This window comes from Triticum aestivum, chromosome 4A (assembly GCF_018294505.1).
Source record: "Triticum aestivum cultivar Chinese Spring chromosome 4A, IWGSC CS RefSeq v2.1, whole genome shotgun sequence".
Classification (NCBI taxonomy): Eukaryota; Viridiplantae; Streptophyta; class Magnoliopsida; order Poales; family Poaceae; genus Triticum; species Triticum aestivum.
In genome coordinates, this window is record NC_057803.1 from 749,373,452 (window position 1) to 749,381,891 (window position 8,440).

Consider the following 8,440-nt stretch of genomic DNA (forward strand, 5'->3'; position numbering starts at 1 on the left):
GACACATCACAATGGTGCGTGTAAGATGAAATGCACGCAACCATTTTGGGAAGATATTAGATCATACTCAGCTGAGTCAGTAAGCTGCCTATAATAGATGTGCTTCTTTCCAAATTGTTTCTTATTCAGAGTATGAACAATGTTCAGCAAAAAGAAAAGGGCAAGCTAGAGACTCAACTCGATGTTCAAAAGTAACCGACAGTAACGTGCTACGCTACATATAAAGTACAGTTAGCGCAGGGCGATGAAGATGAAGATCATTTTATACACAATCACAATGTGTCAAGTGTCACACCTCACAAGAAATGCCGCAAACTGAATACAGACCACAAAACAGACAATGACTCTATCACAGCTATCCTGAAGCTTGGCAGTGAAGACCGAACAGAAAGGCCTAAAGTGGTGACAGGCAGTGGCAGGTCTTGTCTGAGATCTTTGTAGAAGTCGAGCATTAATACTAAGGGAACATCTAATTACCTAATCCGAACTTTCTTATGGCAACCAAAATGCAAAGCATGTAAATGCAGCAGGAAAGAAACACGTCATGACAGGTGCATTTGAACAGTGCAGAAAGACCTTGCCATATCTTTGGTTATTTTCTCCTCCATACAGAAGACATGATTGAAACGTTTTACGAGATTCAGACTTCAGAAGGACCCTCGGGCAGATGTCGCAGGTGTGGTGTTCGGCGGTACGGTGGAAATGTTAGTGAAGATATACAATCCATCACTAAAGGCATGAGATGGATGATCCAAAATAATGAATCATGAATCTGGGCCATTCAACCCTGAGAAGATCCTTGTTGCTGTCAAGACTTACTGGACCGACGAACCTGCTCAAATGCAGTAGCGATATCTATGTCTGCTAAACTGTCTATTCTCCATCGCCAGTTCTCTGTTAGCTTCAGGATATCTGAACATGGGAAGCATTTCGAACTATTTAGTTGGGTTAGCAATGTCAACACCGATTTGTGGCCAGGACTCGCCAGGTGCATTGCATGATTGTGAGTCTTGTGACACACTGCAACTGCACGTGTAAGATGAAATCTACGCAAACATCTCAAGAAGGTACTCGATCATATTCATCCGAGTCAATAGCCAATGATACACATGTGCTTCTTTCCGAATTGTTTTCTTTATTCAGAGTTTGAAAATTCATGAATGGAAAAGAGGGCAAGCTAGAGACTGAATTTGATGTTCGAAAATAACTGATAGTAACATGCTACGGTACAGATAAAGTTGGGACGTAGTAATTGATAGTAACATTTCAGGAATCCAAATTGAAATAAGGAAATCACAGCTAGCTAGCAACTGAAAAAACCAAACTCATTCACGTCTTCTCTTTTTGTACCATCAGTGCTCAGACTGACGCCATTTAGACTTGAGAATAAGGCCCAGGCAGATGTTCCTGCAGCCACTGCATGGAAATATGAAGAGAAGCACAACGTCAGTCAAACAAACCCACAAATCGACCATCACAAGTTCACAACTAAAACTAAAAAAAATGCAATGTATCAAGGTTAATCCTGTAGCACATGCACATCATAAATAGCAATTATTCACAACCAGCAGAACAACATATCAATACCATTCAGAAGGTGATAACAGAACTGAACAAAAGCATATTATGGAGCAAACTGGGTAAAGAGAAATAGACTAGCAGTGAATATGAGGTACGCACCTTATTGATAATAGAGAACACATGCATTTATTGCAGCCAAAGATGAAGCATCAACAGTGAAAAGCCACGTGGAGAACGCGAGCTGTTGATCCAAATGCAAATGAGGAAAACACGTCAAATCTCAGCAGACAGATAGATGTCCAGTTAATACAAACTAAGGTTTGAAACTCGTCAGAAATCTTTATTCATCCATAAATGCCCACTGCATTCAGTATTTATTCCGTGGACTCAGCAAGCCATCACGGCGCACATAACAAGTCCGCCCCTGTATGGCCGTGTGGCAACGAAATTCCACACAGGCGGTTGCCCATCTGGGGTCCATGAATGAAGCTCAACCACCTTTTCATCACTAGAATTCTTTGGAGGCCCAATAACAATCAGCCTGTCACCACACGCTTGGAAACCTATGTCCCAGCCATCTTCGATCTTAGACTGTACAGGCAATTTCCTAAGAGTGGTCCACTTGTTGTCCAGCTTATCATACTGCTTCAAATCATTATTCTCACTGTAATCAGGAGCATAAAGCTCATTGTTCACAACTGCAATGAGCGGAGGAGCGAAGGGGCTTGTATGGTTGAGCCCCTGAGACATGTTGTCGATGACCCTCCAGGATCGCAGATTCGAGTCATACTCCTCACCGCATGTCAATACCTCGTGGCTACTGCTAGAACCACCGATCACATAGAACTTGCCGTCCATGAATGCGCCAGAGCATCTGTACCTAGCCCTATTCATGCTGGGAAGGGGTGTCCAAGTATGTGTCTCTGAGTCATACATCTCTGCAGAGCTCAGTACATTACCAGAAGAATCAGCGCCTCCCACGACATACGCCTTTTCACCGACACTTGCTGACCCAAACCAGAACCGCGGGGTGTTCATCGCATCAGCATCAGCCAGCCCTGTCCATGAATTGGTAAGGATGCTATATCTCAAGGCAACCTTTCCGCGGTCCCCAAACACCAGCAGCTCGGTTCCTACAGCGAGCGACTCCCGGATGGAGGAGCTTTCAGCCGGTGGCATCTTGGGCACATGGATCCAGCACCCAGTGGATGGGTCATAAGCCTCCCACTCCGGAGGATTCTTACCGCAAGAGAGATAGATCCAGTGCTCCGCTACCCCATTCTTGCGACGCAGGCGGTAGATGTCCCCGTTGCGAATCACGGAATTGAAATCACGGTTGAGGGAGGCGATGGCGCCATATTCCCACCTGCAGAGGCGGTGGAGGCAATGGATGAAGAGGTCACGACCTATCACACCAATGATATTGCTCCATGAGACCTCTCCACCATCTGCAGCTGACAAAAGTCAACAGTTCATCGAACGTTTTGCTAATTTTTATGAGTAATTTAATTTCTATTGGAACTCCTGTTGACTAAAAAGCATACCTGGAGGATGCAGGCGCGACGAGGACTCCGGTGACCTCCATGATATCCTGCAGATTACAACAACCATTTAGACTGAAGAGTTACAACAGCAACAACAGCCATTTAGCTTGGACAAGTACTGTACTACCTTTTATCACCTTGGGAACCAGAATCCACTAGTTGCACGTCAATTATAGGATTTCTAGGATGATTACTAACTATGCCAATCCTGGAGACATACTCTAGATCAGCATCTGCACCCCCAAATTTTGCGGAGACCTCTCTAAGGCGTGGCATATGCTCGATGCTGATTAATGCAGTACCATGTTGATATTGTTTCCACTGGTCAGACTCCGAAAAAAGTTCAAGTCGTTGGTCCATTCGGGGAATGGAATTAAAAACGAGCCTGAGCTTCAAGAGATTAGGCATTGCGTCCGCCTCAAATTTTAGCCAAGCTATTCCACTCATGAACCTCAGCTTCAAGTACTTGAGAGCTGTGAATCCAGCAGCCGTGCCAAAGGTTATCTTAATATCAGGTGATTTCTCCGCATACAACGACAGAGCAGAGAGGGCAGGCAACTTTCTGAAGATACGAACATCATTTACTGACAGTACAACCACTGCAATCTTCAGAATGCATAGGTTATCAACAGGGACAAATATGATGCAGCTGTGTCGAGAGCATTCAAATCTCTGGAAATTAGGGGGAAGTGCCATGCTAGACCAGTTAATTATTGCTTTTGGAGCTTCACCATACCTAACCGAGGTTCCATGTGGTACCACTTTTATAGTTTTCAGGCTGCCATGTCCTCCAATTAAGGTACCCAGAGCTCCCATCCTTCTCTTCACATGGTCATGGTCAGAAGAAGGAGGTGCAGAAATATAAAGATAATCCAGCTGGTTCATCATGCCAAGGCTCCCAATACAGATGGCCCAATCCAGCAGATTTGTGTCAATAGGAAGACTGAGGTGCAACAAGTGTGGGAGATATATAATATCCCAGGGAACATGAGAGCCTCTTGGTGTATCCATAACATCCAGTGTCTCCAAACAGTGCAGCCCTCTCATACGGCCTGGCAATTTTATGCAGACATCACATACAATCTTCAGATATCTCAGATGGAACAGTTCGGATATCCCAGTGAGGTCTATAGCCAAGTCTTGGTCGCCATTATGATGGCCAGATAGTTGCGGGTTCAGAACACGAACAAGCTTGAACTCTCCAATGCAAGGCATACACTCCGATACTCCAAAAAATCCAAGTGAACGTACTTGTGACTTTCTGATGTTTGTTGGTGTCTTGGCATATTTTGCATCACCAAGTTGGAGAGATAGTCGACGGACCTTATGAGAAAGTGCCAAATTCTTTCGATTGTAATCTACTACCACAAGGAAATTCTCTTCAGCAGACTTGTGCTCAATAAGATCATACACCATGGCATGAACTGTACAGGACACCACCTCATTGTTGAAATTGATAGACATAGGTTGGATGAATCTTCTGTGAACAAGCTCATGGAAATACATTACTGCAACTTCCTCCATGTTTTGCCCTTCACTTGCAGCAAGAAACCCTTCAGCCACCCATTGCCTGACCAGGTCATGTTTGAAGATTATGGAGCCCTCTGGATACATACTAAAATAGAGCAAGCATGTCTTGAGATGATGAGGAAGGCTGTTGTAGCTGAAGTTCAGTACTTGCCTCGTTCTTTCCGAACTGGAATTTGATGACAAACAAGAGATTAACGAATCATGTATGTGTGTCAATAAATCCGCTGATACAGAAGGCTGGTTTGCTAAAAGACTTGCTATACTGATGGTGGCTAGCGGCAAACCACCACATATTTCTACAATTTGGCCTGAAACTTGTTTGAATTCTTCAGGATAATCACTTTCAGTACCAAAATTCCTGCCAAAGAATAGCTTCTTTGAGTGATCATCATCCAAAGGTTTCATCTCAAAAACTTGTTCTGGGTCATCGCAGCAACATGCTAATGCAACATCTTCAATCTGTGTAGTTGTTATTATTCTGCTGCCTTGACTACCCTTGGGAAAAACCTGATTAATAACATCCCATGCTGATGTATTCCATAAGTCATCAACAACAATAATATACCTGCATGTCAAGAATGCACGCATGTCACATTTATGTGTCAGGCTAACAGTAACAACACTTAGATATGCTAGAAAAGAAAGAATGTTTAGTCCATACATGTGCAGGACTTATGGTATTAATCTGAAGTTAAATGTTACTGCCAGCATCAAGATAGTGCTGACTTGAAGATTAAAACTAATGTCCGTTCACTCGATACACATGTACTGAAGCTTTTCTAGCTCACTGTAAAGCTTACTATTGAGCTTTTCTACCTCACTGTAAAGCTTATCTGAAAAACATCTTTTCAGAAATTGACTATATATTATCATGCTTTTTTTTGTCAAAAACAAAAGAGCAACCTGTAGGGATTTAATGTAGTACATGTGATTCTGGACCATGTGGAAAATAAGCAGTACATACTATGCAATACAACTAGTACACACAATTTGCACGTGGAAAATAAGTACCTCTTGCCATGTAGATAATTTCTGATATTTTCAGCAGTAACGCGAAGTTCATCGGAAACGTCTTTGCTTGCTTGGGGCTGCATCCGCTGGAATTGTGATAGCATGACACGGAAAAGGCTCTTCATATTAGGCTTTTTGGACACCCGGACGAAAGCCCGACAATGGAATTTCCTCCCAATTTTATTGTACAACACTTTGGCAAGCATTGTTTTACCAAGACATCCAGATCCGTGAATAGACACCACCCTGAGCTACCGATTCTCATCATTAGCCAGCTGGGAGTTGATAAACTTGCTCATCCGACCATCAATTACTAGGCCGGAACAAGATTTCTCACAAGGCGGTGGCGGCATTGGCATCATAGGCCCAATGGCCAAAAATCTACTTGCCACCGAGGTACTACAACAGTGGACCTGGTATCTGTCGTACCGTCAAACCACCTCCTGGGCATAAATCCTAAATTCTGATACCTTTTCAACGATCTGCTGGTACCACTTGAGCCTTCTGGGAGCACAAATTACATCAACACGGACGGTTTTGGAGATAACATGTCCTGACACATCAGGAGCTGCACATTCAATCTGTTTCTGCCACTTGAGCCTCTTGGGAATCTTAACATGAGTCATCTTGTGGTCACATTTGTAGCCAAGAGACTCAGGGGGCACAAAGTTGTCAATACAATCTTGGATGTCATAAGATAACTCATGTGCCTCTCTCATCCAGCACTTGGCCGCCAGGGGAGGGTCCTCCACCTCTACCAGATCTTCAAGGTATGTGGCTATTTCTTCAAGATCATCTTTGAGGAGCTGCGACCTATCATTGACCCCCTTGGTCAGCTTGCATCCATGAGGACCTAGCATCATGTCAAGCTTCTTAAGAAGGGGTCTCATGGCGCCCAGAGAAACACTGAAACTCGCATCCATCTCTCTGCCTCTACCTCCCACTGAAACATCTGAAAAGAAACATAGACAAGAAAGAACGATTTAGTTTACACAAGAAATCAGCTGCGCAACAAGATCAAGTTATGTCAGCATCAAGAAAAGGAAAACGGCTCTCTAAGCAAGTTCAGTCTCTAAGCAATTAGGAAGGAGAGAAGCGAAGTGTCACCTTGAGTTGGATAAAAAAGGACAACCCTCTCCTCCTCCTCCTCCGTAATGCCATGATCCAGCATCTTGTTGCGGGACTCGCTGCACTCTGGGCAGGGCTCGGAGCCGACCCTCTTGCAGGCTTGGCAGACGAAGGCAGGGCTCGGCCTTGGGGCGCCGTCGAGGAGGGGCCGCAGCCCGCCGGCCTGGTGCAGCTGCCTAACATCTTTGGGGCCGCCGATGAGCCGGCCGCCGACGAGGAGCTGCGGGAGGGAGAAGGCGCAGCCCCGAGCAGCAAGCAACGACTTGAGCTCGCAGCGGTGCGCTATGCTGGTGGACACGTCGCGCTCGTGCATGGTCAGGCCGTAGCCCCACAGCAGGGCGCGCAAGGCGTAGAGGTCGGCGGAGGACCGCCCTCTGCGGCGCGACGCTGACGCCGTGTAGAGAAGCACCTCCGGCTGCAGCTCCTCCTTGGCGTGCGAGCTACGGCCGGGGTCATCCATGTCCGGTGGCCTCATCACCGAAGAAGAGTGTAGCTAGTGTTTGGAGACGGGGACAAGTGCTGCATGCGTCTCTCTCTCACTTAGTTGTGGTTCATCTCCTCTACTGTCACATCACATCACATCACATCACATGCATGGCACTGTGGGTTGTGCCTCTACTGTCGAGCCTCGTCACATCTCCTTGTTAATTCCTCGTATGCTATGCGTCCTTGTCGATTGCCTAGCTAGGTGCTCACACCGCCTTGTTAATTACCTTGGCCTCTCCCACTCACAATACATAGTTTCAAACACTGGAATCCGATGGGACAATCTCATTGGATTCTTATCTTCTCTGGATTTGAAAGAGTAGTAGTACTTCGTCTCAAGTATTATACTGAAAATTAAAATACGCGTAGGTTCTTGGATTATTACTTTCGAGGAGACTCTTGCGAGTGAACGTCGACAGGGTCCCGGCGCAGGCGCACACACGCTAAGGGCATGCACATGGAGCGTATAGGACAAAATGGCACGAGCACTCATGTGTATGCTCTCTATCACCACATCACGTGACATGCACATGAGGAGAAAATGAGGACTGCCACGGTACTACCTCTCTCTCCCTCTCTCGGGCAAATACCTTGGCGGAAAGCTTTCTTGAAATTAATCTTGTTTTATTCTTATTAATAATTGGGAGGTGTGCAGTTGTGCACGCTTGATGTCTTGGCTAGATCTTACATTGTATTAGAAACCACAAATTAAGCCGTCTAAAATGCTATTTTTTCAGATAAAATAACTATACAAAAATCTGACTAGGTCACCGCGCCGCAGGTCATCGGGGACGCTTCCAGGGCCAGAGAGGCGGTAGATCCATATCAGGTTGATATTAACATGTTGCACTTTAAACCGGGACCATGAGCTGCCGCCAGGATCGTCCATGTCCTCTGGCCTCATCCGAAAAAGAGTGTGGCTCGCGAGGTGAGAGGGGGAGTAAATGGAGACGGGGACAGATGGTGCCTCTCTCTCTCTCTCTCTCTCTCTCTCTCTCTCTCTCTCTCTCTCTCTCTCTCTCTCTCTCTCTCTCTCTCTCTCTCTCTCTCTCTCTCTCTCTCCTCTTGTGGTTCATCTCCTAACATTGTCACATGCATCACACTGGCAGCTTGCGCCTATAACAAGCTTCACATCAATGGAATAGTAGGTCATTTGGTTTTGCTAAATGAAGCAAGGCGGTCATCTACAAATGTAACTGTAAAATATTTCGCATTATTAT

The 8,440-nt window shown here is 45.5% G+C and overlaps 1 pseudogene; it reads right to left on the reverse strand.

Annotated features, from left to right (window-relative positions):
* Positions 1-1,908: 1,908 nt before the first annotated feature.
* On the reverse strand, positions 1,909-8,109 carry LOC123083621 (disease resistance protein RGA5-like; annotated as a pseudogene).
* Between the last annotated feature and the right edge of the window lie 331 nt (positions 8,110-8,440).